Raw genomic sequence first — 19,329 nt, forward strand, 5'->3', positions numbered from 1 at the left:
TTCTTACAATTGATGAACCTACATTGACACAGCATTACCACGCAGAGTCCAGAGTTTTCATTAGGATTCATTTTTGGTCTTGTGCCTTCTATGATTTCTGAAAATATATTCACCAATACAGTATCATGTGGAGTAGTTTCAAGACCCTAAAATTTTCTGTGCTCCATCCATTCATCCCAATCTCCCCACCTCACCCCACTGGAAACCAAGGCTCCTTTTCCTTTCTTTGTACTTTTGCCTTTTCCCAAATGTTACATGGTTAGAACCAGACAGTAGGGTTATTTCACTTTCAGATTGGCTGCTCGTTTCTGTGACCTAGTAGAGTTTAAGTGACCATGGCCGTCCCAGTCCTAGTAGGTTTTGAGGGCTTCACAGGTGGTTGGAATTGGGTGTGAACTGAGCAGGCATGAGCCTGGGGGTTAGCACCATGTGGGTCCTATCGTAGTCATGGCAATGGGCAAGATCATCTAGGGATGGCAAGGAGACTAGAAGGGAAATGGAAAGAAAGGACAGTATGTCCCTGGGGGAGGGGGAGAGAGAGAGAGAGAAAATGAGAGAGGGAAGGAGGGAGGGACGGAGGGAGAAGAAAACGTGTGGTCAGCAAGAGTCTAAAAACTAGTGGTAAAAGGTGAGAGGACCACCAAGGGTCCAAGGGAGAATGCTGTCCTAGAATTCAAGAGGAGAGAAAATACCAAGAGGAATGGAGGGGCTGGGGTTGTGGCTCAGTAGTAGAGTGCTTGCTTAGCAAGTGTGAGGTGCTAGGTTTGATTCTCAGGCACCGCATATAAAAATAAATCTAAAGAATAGAAGGTTTTTTTTTGAGCAGGGGTACTGGGGATTGAATTTAGGGGCACTCGACCATTTGGCCACATCCCAGCCCTATTTTGTATTTTATTTAGAGACAGGGTCTCACTGAGTTGCTTAGTGCCTCATTTTTGCTGAGGCTGGCCTTGAACTCGTGATCCTTCTGCCTCAGCCTCCTGAGCAGCTGGGATTACAGGTGTGTGCCACTGCACCCAGCCTAAAAATAAATTTTTAAAAAGAGGCCCATTGGCAACTGAAAGAAGTTTAATAATAATAATAATAATAATAATAATAATAATAATAATAGGCAAAGAGCATCAGGTGCTGCAGAGAAGCCAGCCCAGGTAAGATCTGAAAAGGCCCAAGATGTCGTGGGTAAGTTTAGTGGCCCCAGGGGAGCAGAGACTGGACAGCAGGCTGCAGCAGGCAGATAAGTGAGCGTGGAGCAAGGGTGGACTCCACTTCTGAGACACTTCACTCAGGTGAAAGGAGAGGAGTTAGCAATAGTTAAGGCCATAAGGAGTCAAGGTATAATTCTGAACTCATTGTTATATAGAGAGATGGAAAAAAAAATCAAAGTTCAGAGAGCCCTCCTCAGTTTTATAAAATCAAACATGTCAAGTTAATGGAGCTTCACAAGTGAGTCAGACCCCATTAGAGCACATGTTATAGGAACCTGGCTGTGACTCAGATATGCTGACAAAGAGCCACGTGGTGCTATATATTACCAAGCAGTGCCTATGCATTGTCAAACCATGATTTAAATGATTGCACAGTGGAACACGGCTGGTAGAACAGCCTAGAACTCTGGAGGTTACATTTCCCTTTGTGGAACTTTGGAGACCTGCATTTGATTTAAAAATGCCTTGAGATTTTGAGCACCAATCCTTAAGTACAGAAAACCTACAACTTTCTTCATATCTAAGTCTCTGTAGGAAAAAGTGACTCATAAATGCATTGGCTCACCTCCATAGAATGTTCTTTTCTGACTCAAGTAATTTTTCTTTTTCTTTCTTCCTGGTATAGGGATGGAATCTAGGGATTCTTGACACCTGAGCTACATCTCCACTCCTTTTATTTTGAGACAGGGTCTCACTAAGTCGCCCAGGCTGGCCTCAAACTTGTGATCCTCCTGCCTCTGTCTCCTGAGTCACTGGAATTATAGGTATTATTATCACACCTGGCTTTAAGTAATTAATTTTTTTAAAAAAGATGGTAGTTAAGAGAATTGAAGAGCATAAACAATGAAACACAACCAACTTAAATCCTGGGTCAACCTCTCATGAGCTATGAGAGTTGGACAAGTTCCTAATTCATAAAATAAGAAAAATAATAGTACCAACCACAGGCACTTATTAGGCAGATGAAATGAGGCCATGCATACGTGGCGCTTGGCATAGTACGTGGCACCTCATTTGGGTTCAGTGAGCATGAGCCAAAATTGAGCTCTCTGGGGCCAGCAGGTGGACCCTGGTAGGAAGAGAACCACAGGCAGAGAGGCTGAAGGTAACAATGACTAAGACTCAGCTGGAGGGGAGAGGATGTGGGGAGGAACCCAACAGGAAGTGAGGTAGGGAACATGGGAGCAAGTTATATGGATCTTCCATCAGGAAAAACAATAAAGCAAGACACTAAATGATATCGGTGCTTTCTACCTACATATTACATATAGCATGTATTTGAATATACATGTACACACATATTATATGCTACCACTGGAGCCTTTCCTATGTTTTGCTAAACCTTTGACAGAGGTCTTATCTGAGCCACTGTGTCTCTCAGTACTAAAAGAAAAACTCAACCTCAGGTCTCTGAAAACTGAAGACAATAGCTTTGGCATGGCTTGATCCTGTACCTCCATAGGGTCCCAGCCTCGCCGGCCCCATCTCCCAGGTGTGCTTGTCTCTGTGGGCTTCAGGGCTGGCAGGTGCTCCCCTGTGCATGGGCAGCAGTTCAGTTACATTGACCTTCACAGCATCCCACACTGGAAGAGCATGTTCCTTGTCCCAGGTTTGGTCTGATTTAAGTCACATAGCCATCTCTGTACTGCCAACACTGCTGAGGGGTGGGGTTGTTGATATTTGACTGGCAGGTCTAAATTCTTAGCCCCTCCAGGTCAGCCTCACGGAATCCACATGGACTAAATGGAGAAGATGGTTCCCTAAGGAAAAATCAACCATGCGTACATCCTGAGTAAGCAAAATGACACAAGTCCTCCATCGCCTCCGTCTTCAAGGTTGGGAGGGACTTCAAAATAGTGTTTTTGATTTGAGAAATTAAGGGTCTAAATAAACTCCTGTGCTTATGTTTAAAAGGCCCCACCCGGTGTGGTAATGCACACCTCCAATCCCAGCGTCTTGGGAGGCTGAGGCAGGAGGATCACAAGTTCAAAGCCAGCCTCAACAAAGGTGAGGCGCTAAGCAATTCAGTAAGACCCTCTCTAAATAAAATACAAAATAGGGCTTGGGATTTGGATCAGTGGTTGAGTGCTCCTGAGTTCAATCCCTGGTACCTCCCCACCAAAAAAAGGTCCCAAACCCCTAAGGTAGGATTTTTAAACTTAGCACAATTGACATTTTAAGATGGGTGATTCCTGACTATGGCAGTCAGTCCTGTGCCTTGCAGGAGCTTTAGCAGCGTCCCTCCCCTCTACCTGCACAGCTGGCTACCTTTTCCCCCTGTGTGGCAACCACCAATGTCTGCAGACCTTAGCAAATATCTAATATCTTGGGGAACAAAGCCCCCCTACCACCCATTGAGAATCACTGCTAGGCTGGGTGATTTTTCCAGTTGTTGTTGTTGTTTTTAAATAATTACACAGAGAGAATACAATTTTATCAGGTGATTCCAACCAGGGAAGGTTTTTCAGAAGTTCAGCTAGTTTGGGGAGAGCTGAAGATAGAAATCCTGCAAAGTTGTTCAAGTGAAAAGAGGGTGTCACAAGAACTCAGTGAGTCCCCATGAAATCCATCGAATGCTGAATCAGCAAGTCCCCAGGCAGCACCCCGCCCCCCCCCCAGCCCCCTTCTCAGTCCAGCTCTGTCTCTGTTTCTCCATTCCAGGGTCCAGTGCCAGCTGCAACTGCTCTTGGTGTCTGTTAGTGCAAATATCCAAGGGAGGAATCTGATTGGTCTGGCTTATCTTTCCAAGCCACGCCCATGAGTCCTGTTGTGCTTTGAACAAGGGTCAGCTGGCCAAGTCAGCTGCATCCTGGGCTGAAGGGAAAAAGGAATCCTGTGCCTCAGAACAGGGACTGAAACCAGGGAATCTTCCATGTGTGGGACGTGCGTGCTCTGATGCGCAGGCATCCCAAAGTACATCTGTATGACGGACAGCTGCAACAAAACATGGGTAACCAATTGTCCCAGGGTTTAAAACTAACTAGGTTTGATTGTTTTGTTGTTGTTTTAGATTTAAAGGGGTTTTTTTTATATAATGTTAAAATATACATAACATGGAAATTCCTACTCTGACCATTTTAAGATGGCTGTCACCACCAGCCATCTCCAGAACATTTTCATCTTTCCAAACTGAAATATTTTGTCCCAATTCAATTCTCCTCCCTCCCCAGGTTCTGGCAACCACTATCCAACTTTCTGTCTCTATGAACCTGGATACTCTCAGTATGTCACATAGTGGAACTGGACAGTGTGATTTCACTTAGAATAATGTCCCCACATTTCAACCACATTGAAATATGTGTCAGAATGTCCTCATTTTTGAAGGACAAATAATACTCCATGTTTGTGTGTTTATTTCTTGGTAGACACTTGGGTTAGTTCTACCATTTGATTATTGTGGGTGGAACTGACTCATTTTTTTCCATATTTTAATTGGTGCACTATAGTTTTATATAACAGTAGGATTCATTGTCACATATTTGTATATGCACAGAATATAACAATATAATTTGGCCAATATCATTCAGCAGAGTTTCCCTTTCCCATTCCTCCTTCCTCAAAATATATTATTTTTTAACACAGAAATTCCTGTGTCCTCCCCCAAAAAACTCTCAGTGCAGGGCAAACTAGAACAGTTGATCACTCTAGACACAGATCTAGCTGGTACCTCAGAAACCAGAATCCCAGTGCAAGGAGGCAATGAAGGGAGTTCTGTCTGCATAGAGCATGATTTTGGTGTTCCAGAAAAGGTGATCCTTTTGCACAATCTCTGAGGTCAGAGCAGGCTAAAGAGAGGAGGCTGTCCAGAGGTCCTCAACAGACCATTCAATTCACAGTGACAGAATCCATTACCTAGCCAGGTGTGGTGATGCATACCTGTGATTCCAGAGGCTCTGGAGGCTGAGGCAGGAGGATTGTGAGTTCAAAACCAGCCTCAGCAATTTAGTGAGGCTCTAAGCAACTCAGTGAGACCCTGTCTTTAAAAATATTTTTAAAAAATGGGGCTGAGATTGTGACTCAGCACCTAGCACATGTGACACCCTGGGTTCAATTGTTAGCACCACATATAAGTAAGTAAGTAAGTAAATAAATAAATAAATAAAGGTATTGTGTCAACTACAACTAAAAATATATTTTTTTAATTATATATATGGGCTGAGGTTGTGGCTCAGTGGTTAAGCACCCCTGGGTTCAATCCTTGGTAAATAAAAAAGAAGAAGAAGAATCCATTGCCCAAACGGAACACCAAAGGTAACACTCTCTATGTATGCACATGCATGTGTGCATGCACACACATACACACACACACAAACACACACACACACTCTCTACAATGCCTAAACCTGGCCTTATTCATAAATACCATAGTGCATCAAAGATCTGGCTCCTACAAAACTGAGGGGGTTTTTCATTAACAGGAAACTTTATTTAAAAAAATCATGCATATTCAGTAAATCCAATATCTATTTCTTCCCTGTGTTTTGTGCATTATTTCTTGAATGTGCTAGCTGCCAAAGGTACCACTTTTGAATATATTTTTTTCACACTGCATTACTTGCAAGAAAACAGAATGCTCAGTTTCTGGCATTCGGGTGGTTTTCTGGTATCACTGTCAGTTGAACGGGCAGGGCTTCTGTTTTTCACGGTCTGTAACGTGACATGTTGTGTGATAAGATCGGGAACAGTAGGTTTTGGGGAGGTGTAATGTTCTGTTTGCATTAGTTTCCCAACTGCTAGTGCTGACAGACTTGAACATCTTTCAGGTCTGAAATATTTTAGATCTTTGGTGGCACTGGAGATGGGTGGAGGGAAAGGAAACTTTTTAAAAATAAAAGTACATGATCCGTTTATTATGAAACCACGTCATACTTTTGTTCTTTAAATCTTGGATTTGAAATTTGAGCAATATGATACTGTCTTTGGTTTACTGGTATTGTGCAGAATTTTAAAGGTGTATTTTAGATGCTTCAGTTACATTTTCTATTTTCATTAGATAAAAATCTCTGTTTCAGGGCTGAGGTTATAGCTCAGTGGTAGAGTGCTCACCTAGCATGTGCAAGGCCCTGGGTTTGATCTTCAGCACCACATAAAATAAATAAATAAAATAAAAAGGTATTGTTTCCAACTTCAACTAAAAAAATAAATATTAAAAGAAAAAGGAAAAAAAAAAGTTCTGTTTCACCAGGCGTGGCGCTTGCCTATAATCCCAAGCGACTTGAGAGGCTGAGACAGGAGGATCGCGAGTTCAAAGTCAGCCTCAGCAATGATGAGGTGCTAAGCAACTCAGTGAGACCCTGTCTCTAAATAAAACACAAATAGGGCTGGGGATGTGGCTCAGTGGTTGAGTGCCCCTGAGTTCAATCCCCTGTACCAAAAAAAAAAAAAAAAAGTGACTCGATCTCCTAAAACTTATGATGTCTTGCCAATACATATTAAGTGAACTGGATAAACTATAAGGAAGCCAAAAGAACTCATAATGGTGATATGATATCAATCATCATAAACAAAACAAAGAGGCAATGGAGTCTCATTCTAAAGCTCAAACTCGTATCTTCCCTCCAAGGATCAGAATCGTCAAAGGGGTGTTTCTGGTTCCTTGGGAAGCGTGGGTCTGCCTGGCCTTCAGCAGCCCTCCAACTCAACATGTTAAAACATTAGAACACCCACGTGGCTGGGAATGATTGAAAAGTTCAAATTGTGAGTAATGATATTTCAGAAGGTCAAAGCTCCCCTGGTGCTGAGCCATGGTGGCTTGAAGCAGAGTCACAAAGCTGTCTACACACCCAGAAGCCCAAGGTTGGGAAGGGGTGCCTTGTCAGTTCATGGGGTGCAGTGAGGCCAAAATACACCCAGATTTTTAAATTAGGACACTCAGATGGCCTTCCCAGGGGTGTGCATGGGCCTGGCCCTTGCCCAAAAATCCATTCCCCTTCCTTAGAATAAAAGCCCTGATTTCCCCCAATGAAGGGCTTAGAATTTTTTTTTTTTTTTTGTACTGAGGATCAAACCCAGAAGCACTCTTCCACTGAGCTACACTCTTAGCCTTTTTAGTTTTATTTTGAGATGGTCTCACTAAGTTGCCCAGGTTGGTCTAGGAACTTATCTTCCTACCTCAGCCTCCCTAGTTACTGGTATTACAGGCATGCACCACAGTGCCCAGCAGAGCATAGGATCTTTTTTAAAAAAATATTTTATTAGTTGTTAATAATCTTTATTTATTTTGTGTGGTGCTGAGGATTGAACCCAGGGCCTCACACATGCTAGGCAAGCGCTCTACCCCTGAGCCCCAGCCCCAGCCCCCAGCATAGGATCTGTATGCAAACTGGTGGTTTGAGAGCTCTCATTTTTGCTTTCCCTACCAAAAAAAAAATTGTTCAAATTTCATATTTATTTTTCATGTAAAAAGTAATACATGAACGGATTGAAAAAAGTCAAACCAAGCAAAAGATAAACAGTTCAAGTAAGTCTCCCTCTTCTCTTGACCTCAGCCTCCTACTTCTCTTCTGAACAGGAAATCACGATTCTCATTTTTATTAATCTCTTTCTAGAAGTATTCTATACAAATACAGGCATATTTATAAATACATAACCCCATCTTCACACACACATACATGGCAGCATGCTACACACATTGTTTGGTGCCCTACTCTTTCCCATTAAAATTTTAAAGATATTTGTTTGTTCACCCATGTTCTCAGTTCCCCCCAATAGCAACATCTTGCAAAACAATTGTACAATATCACAAGCAGGGTGTTCACGTTGATACAATTCATCTGCCCTGTTTTGAACATACATTTTTCTATTTGTTTTCCTATTGATGTACATTTGAGTAGTTTTCAGGTTGAGGCTTTTTTCAATAGTGCTTATACATATCTTCTGGTGAATTACTTTTGGATTTCCTTGGGGACCAGGATTGCCAAGTCATGGGGTAGGTATCCCATGGCTCTGGCAGAGCTGCCAACAGTTTCCCGAGGTGGGCGAACTGTTTTACGCCTTCACCGTTGGAGTTACACTTGATTCACAGCCTGGCCAACACTTTTCTATCCCCTTCATTTTATCCATTCTGGTGGGTGGTACTATATTTTGGTTTTAATTTACATTTCTTTCATGACTAATGATGTTGGAAACATTTTGGTAAGTTAATTTTCCCCAGCCTTTTTTCCCCCTAGCTTTTGATTGTGAAAATTTTCACAGACAGAAAAGTTGAAAAAATTACAGAATGAACACCCAGATGCTCAGTATCTAAGGTCAAACAGTTGCTAACCTTTTCTGTTGTCTGTGTGTGTGTGTGTGTGTGTGTAATTGTTTTGCTGGCCTGCTGTAAGTTTTAATTATAAAATGACACTTGACACACAATGACACCAGGAAGTATTTTCCAGGAATGGGCATTTTCTACACAACCACATAAGTGTGGTCATGTCTAACATAATGAATAGTCATGTCCTAAAATTTTTATCTGATAGTCTGTGCTTGAATCTCCCCCATTTGTCCTCAAAGTATTTATAATCTTTTTTTAGCCAGAGGCAAAGAAACCTGACTCACTGCATTTGATTGTCAGAGCTCTTTAAACAGACCTACCCCCAAGGATGACATCAATTTTTTTTTTTTCTTTTGGGAAGGGTCAAATTCTGTTCCAGTTGTCTGTATAAAGAATTTTTTAAAAAATACTCCAAAACTTGAGTGGTTTAAAACATCAATTTGATTTTACTTCACGATTTCGTGGATCACTAATTCTAGCAGGGCACAATCCAGTGATCCTTTTGTTTCACGTGACATTGATGAGGTCACTTGTTTAGATTTAGCTGTCAGATGGATGTGTCTGAAGGGTCCAAGATGGTGAAACTCTAATGTCTCACACCTTGGATGAGATGGCAGGAAGAGATCCTCTGGGCCTGCTCACCAGAGAACGTCCTGTAGCCTCCCTGGCATGGTGGCTTCAGAGCAGAATGTTTTCTTATGTGACCATCACAGCTTCAAGGATGAGTGTTTGGCTGGATAGGACAGGAACTGCGTTGTTTTTGAGGACCTAGCTGCAGAAGTCCACAAGGCATCATTTCTGTTGTCCTCTGTTATTTGAAGCAATCACAGAGCCCACCCAGATTCAAAGAATTGGCAGCTGTGTTTTAAAAACTGCCATGGTCCATCTTCTGACCACAAATAATTTGCCTTTCTCTAACAAGCAAAATAAACGTCTTTTCCCAAGAATCCTTGCTATGGTTTGGATAAGTTTCCTTAAAGGCCCAAGTGTCAAAAGCTTGGTCTCAAGGGAAAGGAAAAATACTGGAGAATGATGGTGGCTAAATTGTATTGTTATATCATGTGCACATGCAAATATGTAAACAAACCCCACCATTATGGACAACTATAATGCACCAATAAAGAAATGTGGAAAAAATTTAAATTTAAAAAAAAAAAAAGACAATCATTAACTAACAAAGAAACCAATCAACCTTGGTTCCTGGCCTTTGACACTACTGGGAGGAGGCGGAGCCTTTAAAAGGTAGGACCATGGGGAGGTCTTAGGTCACTGGGGCATGCCCTGGAGGGGATAGTGGGACCCCGCCCTTCCTCTTCCTCTCTTTCAAGTCCTGGCCCTGAGGTTAGCAGCTCTGCTTCAACAGGGGCTCCTGCCATGATGTTCTGCCACCATAGGCCCCAACCACAAGGCCTCCAAAACTGTGAGCCAAAATAAACCTTCCCTCTTCATAAGTTGACTATTTCATTTTCATTTCTTATAGAAATGGAAAGCTGACTAACATACTCCTCCAAAGTCCCATCCCGTGATGACTTCAGGCTCGATGTCATTGCCCTTCAATGCACTGGGCACCCTGGGAAGGGCTGTAGGACCACATCATTAGGAGTCTTGGGAGCAAAGTGTTACTGTCTAGCTGAAAGAGCAGTGAGGTATGCCCTAAATATGCTTCAAGAGTCTCTTTTTTATCAACCAAAATAAAAAATGAATTTAAAAAGTACCACAGGATAAAGATGGAAATCAAGTGTTATTATGGGCTGCCTTGTGTTCCCCCAAAATTCACTTAAAGGCTTAACCCCCAATATGACTATATTTGGAAGTAGGGTCTTTAAAAGGTAATTAATGTTAAATGAGGTCATTATGATGGAGCCCCAGTCCATCTTATAAGAGGAGAAAGAGACACCACGGATGTGCATATACAGAGGAAAGACACATGAGGACACAGCAAGGAGACAGCCATCTGCACGCCAAGGAGAGTGGCCTCAGGAGCAACCATGATCTGGGACTTCCAGCCCTAGAACCATAAGAAAATAAATTTCTGTTGTTAAAGCCGCACAGTCTGTGGTATTTTGTTATAGCAGCCCTTGTAGACTAATACACAGAACATGGGAGACTTGTGGCTTATCAAGAGATTCTGTTCTACAACCAATGGGGAACTGTTGGGGTTTTAAGGAGGGGAGTAACAGGATGAGACCTTCTGGGAAGTAAAAGCGCTTTGAAAGTAGTACCAAAGAACTCTGGAATGGGGGAGAGTAGAGACAGAGAGATCTGTTAGGGTTAGGGCTAGGAGCATGGGTGAGAAATGAGGGTCTGGCTGGGGTGGAGCACAGTGAGTTTACTTGCCTGGTGTTTGCAAGGCCCTGGGTTTGATCCTTAGAGCTGGAAAAAAAAAATGAAGGAGGCTTGAACAAAGGCAATCAAACATAAAAAAGAATGATAAGAAGGTAGAATTGGCAGAATTTATTGGCTAGTTGTATATGGGGAAGTGAGAAAAGAAGTAGTACCAAATTCTTCCCAGGTTCCTGAAGTGGGTATTGATGGTAGTAGACGTTTGTTTTCTAGACAGCTTCCCTTTCCCTAAAAGCACCCAGCTGTTGCTCAGGCAAACCCCATCCTTCTCTGTTGTGCATGTGCTTTGGGGAAGCTGACCGCTGTCCCAGCTTTAGAGGGAGGCCTTGATGACTCGTTCTGATTAGCCTGTTTCATGGCTCTCTTTATAGTTCCTGGTTCAAGAGTGACTGTGTGACGTAAACCTGCCAATCAGGGTGAATTTCCAACTCTTGATTGGAATATTGAGATCAAATACTTGTCACCAAGAACAAGAAGTTTGAGAACCTGACTTAACTGGGAACTATACTGTGACCCCACAGGAAAGAGCCATAGACTGGAACTGACCATGCACAGACCAAAGTAAAGATAGGTTCCCAGTGGCATCCTTGAGCTGCTGGATCAACCAACCAGGAAGTCCTGGACTCTCCTGTTGTGGAGCTTAGAAATTCCCATGTTGTTTAAGCAGATTTGGATTGGACTTTCCTGTTCCTTGTCATATAAAGACATGATAATCAGATGGACGTTGGAGCCATTCATCAGGATACGAAAGGCTAAAAGATCAGCTGGCTTGAAAGGAGGGAAGTTCTGTCCTGAGCTTCACAATCTCGCACCTTGCTCAAGGGTGATCCTTAGACTTGGATCAACATTTTTGGGTCCATTGTGTAAATCCTGCTCACACTAAGACCCTCTTAAACCCCTCTTATGTCCAGGTCAGAAGTCACCATATGTTCTAAGCTTCCTTAACGTTTTGAGTGTGACTCTATTGATTGTTTTAGCACCTGGTGTCCTGCTTCCTCCATTGGCACTGGCTGACCTCTTTCACAGGCCAGAAGTATTCAGACTCATCTCTGCACTGGAATCTGCAGCCCAGGGCATCTAACAGGTACAAATGATAGCCATCCTCCCCTGTTTTCTCCCAAGCTAATGCATCTGCTCACCACCCGACCCCTTTGGACTAAGAGGAGCTCTGGCTATCAGACCATGGATTTAAAATATAAAATAGATTACCACCAAAAGATGAAACTACAGGAATGGTAAGAAAGGTATTTTCCTGAAACTGGAAACACAGAAAAAGAAAAGTTGACTTAACAAGTACCTCTATTACAATGATGTAATATGTGCCTCTTTGCCAAGTGATGAGGGTGACACACAAACGATCTCTCTGAATAAATAAGATGGGTTTACAGTGTCTGTTAGTGCAGCTGAAGACTGTGGGAAGAAGCTAAAATGGGTGCTACCCACATGTAAGGTCGAATTGTGCCCATCAATTTATTTTGATCCCATGGAAGGCGTTTTGGAGCAGGCCTCAAGAAATAGCTCAACCAAAAGAACATTCAAATTATATAAAAATGAACTTCAGTGATTTCAATCTATTAACCTTACATAATACAATTTCAAACATAGTACTGTAATTTTGAAATGCCAAAAAAAACCCCACTACATACAGTAATTTGATCTCATAGGTGATAAATTTTTTTTGTAGGAAAACAATTTGAATTGGCAAACAATAACTTATCACCTACAAGTACATTTAGCACCTTGAATCGGAGGGGCACCTAGGCATCCAGGTCTGGAGCAGTGAGGATAGTTATTTAACAAATGCTCGCCTCGTGCTTGCTAAATGCCAGGTATTGTTGGGGAGCTGAGGATTCAGGAGTGAACAAACTTCTGAATGATGATGATAAAAATGTTTATGGAGCCCGTACTGTGGGCCAGCCCTGAGCTCACGGCTGCTTGGGATATATTGGCTGATTTGTTCCACCCTCACAACTCTCTGAGCTCTTATCATTATCCCCATCTTTCAGATATAGGAACTCCTGAGAATAAATCTACCCAAGGTCATAAAGCCAATTAAAGTGGCAGAAATTGGACTCTATGAGTTCCATAAGTAACACAGCACTTCAGTGGAAAGGGCTGCTAGAAATGTTTCACAGGGAGGGAATTAACCCATTTTAATCTGTATTCAGGGGTGAGTGTGTGGCTCAGTGGCAGATGGCTTGCCTAGCATGCAAGCACTGGGTTTGATTCCCAAGACTGGGGGGAAAAAAAAAGACATTTATAGCCAGGTGCCATTAGTGCATGCCTACAATCCCAGCAACTTGGGAGGCTGAGGTAGGAGGATTGCAAGTTCAAAGCCAGCCTCAGCAACTTTGTGAGGCCCTAAGCAACTTAGGGAGATCCTGTCTCAGAATAAAACATTTTTTAAAAAGGGTTGGGGATGTGGCTTAGTGATTAAGCACCACTGGGCTCAATCCCTCGTACCAAAAAAAAAAAAAAAGGACATTTACTTGATTTGTTCAAGCATTGCACATTTCCAGTTGGTGTAAAGGTAAAATTCTGTATGGTTCTGTCAAAACTTCAACAAAATCTAAACTACTGGAGCTCAGTCAATGAGCTTTCATCATGACATTATTAATGACAAGTTAATGAATGTAGGAAATTACATGTGACTTAGCCTGAACACTGGCAAACTATTTTTAACAACTTTAATTCAATATCTTCAGGGTTTTTCTTTTGTACTTTATAACCATTAAAAAAAAATCTACATACCACCTGGACTATTAATTACTTAAAACTGATTCATTGGGCTTACTTGATGTTTTAAGGGAAGTTTAATATCACTGCTATAATTAAAGGGCCTATAAATCATTCAATAAATATGTATGAAGTGTCTGACACACACAAGCAATAGGGATACAGCAGTGAAAAGCAGACTGAGAAGCACCCCCACTCCGGTGGAGTAACAAATATTAACCAGTAAATACATCAAATGCACGTGGTCAGTGCTGCAAGGAAAGAGGGAGTGTCTCAGTCTGTTTTGCGCTGCTGTAACAGAATAGCACCGACTGGGTATATAGAAAGAACAGAAATTCATTGTCTCAGAGTTCTGGAAGCTAAAAGTCCAAGAACAAGGTCCGGTAATTGATGAGGGCCTTCCTGTTGCTCCCCCATGAAGCAGAAAGCAGAGGGTCATGAAAGGGGTAAGCTCTGTGTCCTTGTGGGCAGAAAAGAAGATAAGCAGAACCTATCTCACGATTCCTTTTATCCTCCTGAATCCATTCATGAGGGCAAAACCCTTGTGACCAAAACACCTCCCACTAGGCCCCACCCCAACACTGCTGCACTGGGGATTAAGTTTCCAACTGTGTATTTTCTTCTTTTTTTTTTTTCATTCCATTTTCCTTTATTTGGCATCTCAGAAACTGCATTAATGCATGATTGTTCAAATAGTAGGCACTCACTGAAAGCAAGTTGGGTATAAATAGGAAATTAACAGAAGCAACATAGAAATCTACAGTTCACAGGTGATTTTTTTGGTAACATAGGATTTTTCCTTCACAAGAATATTTTTCCATGCCATTTCCATCTTTATCATACCCCTAAGCTGAACCGTGTTGCTCGGATATTGGCTTCTGCAACAGAAGAAAATAGGAAAACTATCTGGACTTTTGCTCCAGCCAAGGGAATGGGAGAAGATCAGGGGCAGGAGCGGGAATCTGTTCTGATACTTATTTAATTTGCCACAGCCCATGGACACAGACTGGAGCTGGGTCTTGTAAGGCAGATATTCAAATCAGTTGGGAGCACAGAAGGCAACATCTACATCTTTGACTTCAGCTGGAGGGGTGGAGTTCTGGGCCTGGAAAGTTGGTGTGTGCAGGTGGAGAGGTCCCCTCTCCATCACGGTTGCCTTCCAGCGGGAATTCTGACACCCGAGCTGGCACTCTGTGTGCTTCTGACTCCCCTCTGCTCTCCTCACTTGGTTCTCATCCAAAGCCTGATCCACCACATGCAGAGCTACAGCTTGGCCTCGAATTCTCTTCTGTGGACCCGTTGGACCCCCTGCTTGCGGGATGGTTCACGTGAACCTTCTTCAACCTGGCCCAAACCGGGAGTTTTTCCTGGGACCTCCATGTTGTTTATGATCCAGTTGGAGAAAGGCCTAAAGCAGTGGTGGTTTTGACTGTGTAAACCAGGACTCTGCGAGCGCCATCCCCAAGGTCCGTCCCTGTGCGTCCAAGGCTGCGGTCCTTAGTGCTGCGCTGCGGAGCTGCACACTCAGCATGACATCTAGGAGTTACTGCGCAGCCTCCTCCCCTCCACTCGTTCCTGAAGCATTACTATTCATTTTTATTGATTTTCAAAAATATGCAGTAAGGCAAAATGCAGTTTCCAAGAGCTTTTAGAGTGGTGAAGCTTTTACTAGGTCACAACCTCGTTAATTTACGTCCAGCTCTCATTCCTCCTTACTGAGCATAGCCCTACACTTGTGACCCAAGATTTCAGCCTGACTTTATGGCCTGCTTGCAAGTTACTCCCAGGGAGGAGGCCAGGGAGGAAAGGCTCCGTTAACCCTTCGGGCTACTAAGGGTTTTCAGTAACTTCCATTGTGAAAACCTAATGCTGTGAAGGACCCCTGGCAGACTGTTCTCCATTCCTATGCATCCCAGAGTCCCTGTCCCAGAGCGGCTGATTTCAGTATCAAATCTCAGAAGATAATTCTCAAGCCCTCCATCCAATTTCCAAGCTTGTACTGTAAGCACCACTTCTCCAGCTGGGTGTTGTCTGGTGAGGTTTCACTGCCAACTTACATTCTGAAGGCTTTTACTGCTCATTCCTCTAAAAGGCCTCTTGATGCATCCAAATTCCAAAAATGGATGGGGTCCTTACCCAGGGCTGAGGACTAGGAATGCTGGGAGAAGAAGCACACTTCTTTCCCTGAAGGAGCCCTATTTGGACAGGTCAGTGACTCAGAGGGTGCCTGCTGCCCTGGAACCCTGAGCATAAACAGGGACCAGATAGTAGGAAACTTCCTGGAAGAGGAGGATCTGGTGAGTCTTAAAGTTCACCTAGTTAAACAGGGGGTGGAGCATCTCCAACGCTGCTGCACTGGGGATTAAGTTTCCAACTGTGTATTTTCTAACTTCCTTTCTTTCTTTTCTTTTTTTTTTTTTTTTTTGGTACCAGGAATTGAATCCAGGGGCGCTCAACCTTGGAGCCACAGTCCTAAACCTTTTTAAAATATTTGATTTGGAGACAAGATCTCGCTAAGGTGCTTAGGGCCTCTGAGGCTGGCTTTAAACTCACAATCCTCCTGCCTCAGCCTCCTGAGCAGCTGGAATTACAGGTTTGCATCACCATCACAACTCTGTGAGCTCTAATCATTATCCCTATCTTTCAGATATAGGAACTCCTGAGAGTAAACCTACTCAAGGTCACAAAGCCAATTAAAGTGGCAGAAATTGGACTCTATGAGTTCCATAAGTAACACGTGAATTCTGGGGGACACATTCCCACCATAGCAGGCGCATACCAAGTCTGAGTGGGGAATAGTTAAAATTTTAGACAGGGAAGGCCTCCTTGAGAGAGTGGCTCTTGAGAAAAACCTGAAAGAAGCAAGTCATGTGGAAATCTAAGAGAAAGGCAATCCAGAGAATGGGTACAGACCAGGCAAAGCTCTGAGGGGTGAGGGGTGAGTGTGCTGGGGTATCCAAGGAATGACGGGGAGGCGGGGTCCTGGGCAGAAGCAAAAAAAAAAAACAGTTGGGGAAGCTAATGCAAAACTCTAAGCAAGAGATGATGGTGGCTTGGGGGCGAGTGATGAGAAATGGTCAGATTCTGGAAATGGTATGAAGATAGAGCCAGTATTTGCTAATGGGCCAGTGACTGAGGGTAAGAGTGGAAAAGGGGATCAAGCAAAGCCCCAAAGGTGCAAGTTGGAGTCCAGTGCATTCTATATTCTTTCTCCCCCACCCCAGAAGTCCTCCCTACTCCTTGGATTTAGATTTATGTCACTTGCAGCCCAACTTCCCTACTCAGTAAAGGACATTTGGTATTAAAAAGAGTAGATTTAGGGCTAGGATATAATTCAGTGGGAGAGCGTTTGTGTGTGTGTGTGTGTGTGTGTGTGCGCACACACACACACACACAGAATAGATTTTAAACTGGTTTAAAAATTTCTGAGGCTATGACTTTTTTTTTTTTGAGATGGGACCACAGCAAGTTGCCCAAGCTGATCTAGACTCTCCATCTCCCTGTATCAGCTTCCCAAATAGCTGGGAATATAGATGTGGGCCACCAGGCCCAGCTGAGACTGTGACTTCTAAGACAGGAGCATAAAACATAATACATCTCCTGTCATGTCCTCCAAAACACTTGTTCAATATTCTAAAATATTATCACTTTATGGTTCTGCAGACTTCTAATGATAATACTGGAAAAATAATTCTATTTTTCAGGTATCCAGCAGAAACCTTTCAGAATACAGTACTGAAATTCTGTACATTATAAACGTACTCAATGTACTCTGAATGTTACAAGTTTGCTGAAATTCTGCTTCAGGGAATTCCAGTGCATTGATTAGAGAAGCATTCCTGTCTCTTATGATTTAAGCCTTAGACAGATCCACACTTGATAAACTATGTGCCACTTTTATCAAATGAATGGATGAGTTTAGCACCATAAACTCAAACTTCACTAAATTTATTTGTTTGTTTGTTTGTTTGTATGTTTGTTTTTGTGGTGCTGGGGATCAAACCCAGGGCCTCACATGTACTAGCCACACACACTACCACTGAGCCAAATCCCCAGCCCTAATTTTATTTTTATAGTTTATTCATTTATTAGTTCAAGGAAAGAGAGAATAAATAGAGTAACAGAATACAAGCAATGAATGATAGTTTCATGATGAGTAAAGATATTAAATAAGAAAACCAAGGCCATCTGATTTTATCTTAAACACAGGCCTTTTACTTTAGCATTGCATTCAGAGCCAGTATTCTGGTTTCTGTACAAAAGTAATGCCTTTCTTTCACATTGATAACTCACTAAGCATCTATCTTAATGGTTCCTACATTTAAAAAAATACCTTATTGTCCCCAGCAGTAAATAACCTATATTGCATTAAATTAGACAAATTAGTTTATATTTCTATTCCAAACTATATCCACTACTATACGTCCATACATACCATAGACACATTCCATAATCAGAGAAATTCTATGCTATCAGTGTGAGTTACATTTACTTTTACATTGGATAGTGTAGTCAACTGAATGTTTTTTAAAAATATTAAGAAAGAAATCTTCATATAACTACTTCTGAATAGATGAGTCCCAAATTCTAACACTTCCAAGCTGGTTCCTCTGCGGGGCTGCAAATCTTTTGTCTAGTATCTTCTAGACTCATGCATCCCAACCTAAATGCATCCTCAAACTGCCCCTATTCCCATATTCTGAGTATCTATTTGTGACATCTCCATCCACCTGGTCAGCCAGGTTCAAAATCTGAATCTTCAACGCCTATCTATCCTTCACCTCCTATAACCAATCACTGGCCAGATATTACCCCTGAACAGTGCCCAAACTGACTTTCCAACATCTACCCTTTCCCTTCTTCCCCTCAAGAATCATGAGGGAAAGCTCAAATATGTTATTACTTGCTCAAAATCTTTTTAAAAAATATTAATTTTTTCCCTCCCTCTTTCCATGGAATAGCCTAAATGCCTTAGAATCAAACCAAGCCTTTCCACAATTTGGCCGACTCCCCACTGCACTGTTTTGACTGTACCTGGGATTTAACTGGTAGAGGTGAACAAATGATGACACAGTGATCAGGAACAATGAAAGAAGTTTTATTACTCACAGTTTTCAGGCGAAGGGCTGTGCCCTACCACAAGGGCCACATGGGAAAATAGCAGGGTCAGTGAGTAGGCAGAGGGAAGGAGGGAAAGCATAGCTCTGGTGAGCCTTTGTTGTGGTTTCTGTGGGAAGAAATGGGGACACAGGGAGACAGGCTTGAGTAAGCTTAGGATCAGATTGTTTGATCAGATTGTTAGTGGGCAGCAGGGTGGTCTCTAGTTGTCGCAGGGTTCTGGGGTGATTTACCATGGTGCTTTAGGCCAGGGAGATATTGGTGAGCGAGTTAGATAAAGGAAGCGACTGGTTTGTATAACAAAGACATGTTCAAAGACACTTGTTTGCCATCTCTAGGAGTTAGCTGACTCTGGAGGGGTAATTCCTCTCTGGTTCTCCAGTCCCCAAGATGTCAAAGCGTCACGAAATACAGAAGATAGTCCCAAGATGGCAACAGCATCCAGGCTTCTGAGGCCAGCTCAGTGTAGCCTGCAGGGGTTGGGCCCAAGGGGATGCTCTTGCTGGACTGGCCTTTCCCTCCTAAATTAGGGCACCAATAACCGCATCTTGGCTCCCCTCCACGGTGCTGAGTGAGCCCAAAGTGTGTCCACTGGAGACTTCAAGTACAGATGAATGGAATATTGCATGGTAGTTTGCAGATGACAGTTTTGATCTGAAAGTCAACCCA

This window comes from Marmota monax, unplaced genomic scaffold (genome assembly GCF_021218885.2).
Source record: "Marmota monax isolate L192 unplaced genomic scaffold, Marmota_monax_Labrador192_F-V1.1 WCK01_AAM20220418_F8-fsc00024, whole genome shotgun sequence".
Classification (NCBI taxonomy): Eukaryota; Metazoa; Chordata; class Mammalia; order Rodentia; family Sciuridae; genus Marmota; species Marmota monax.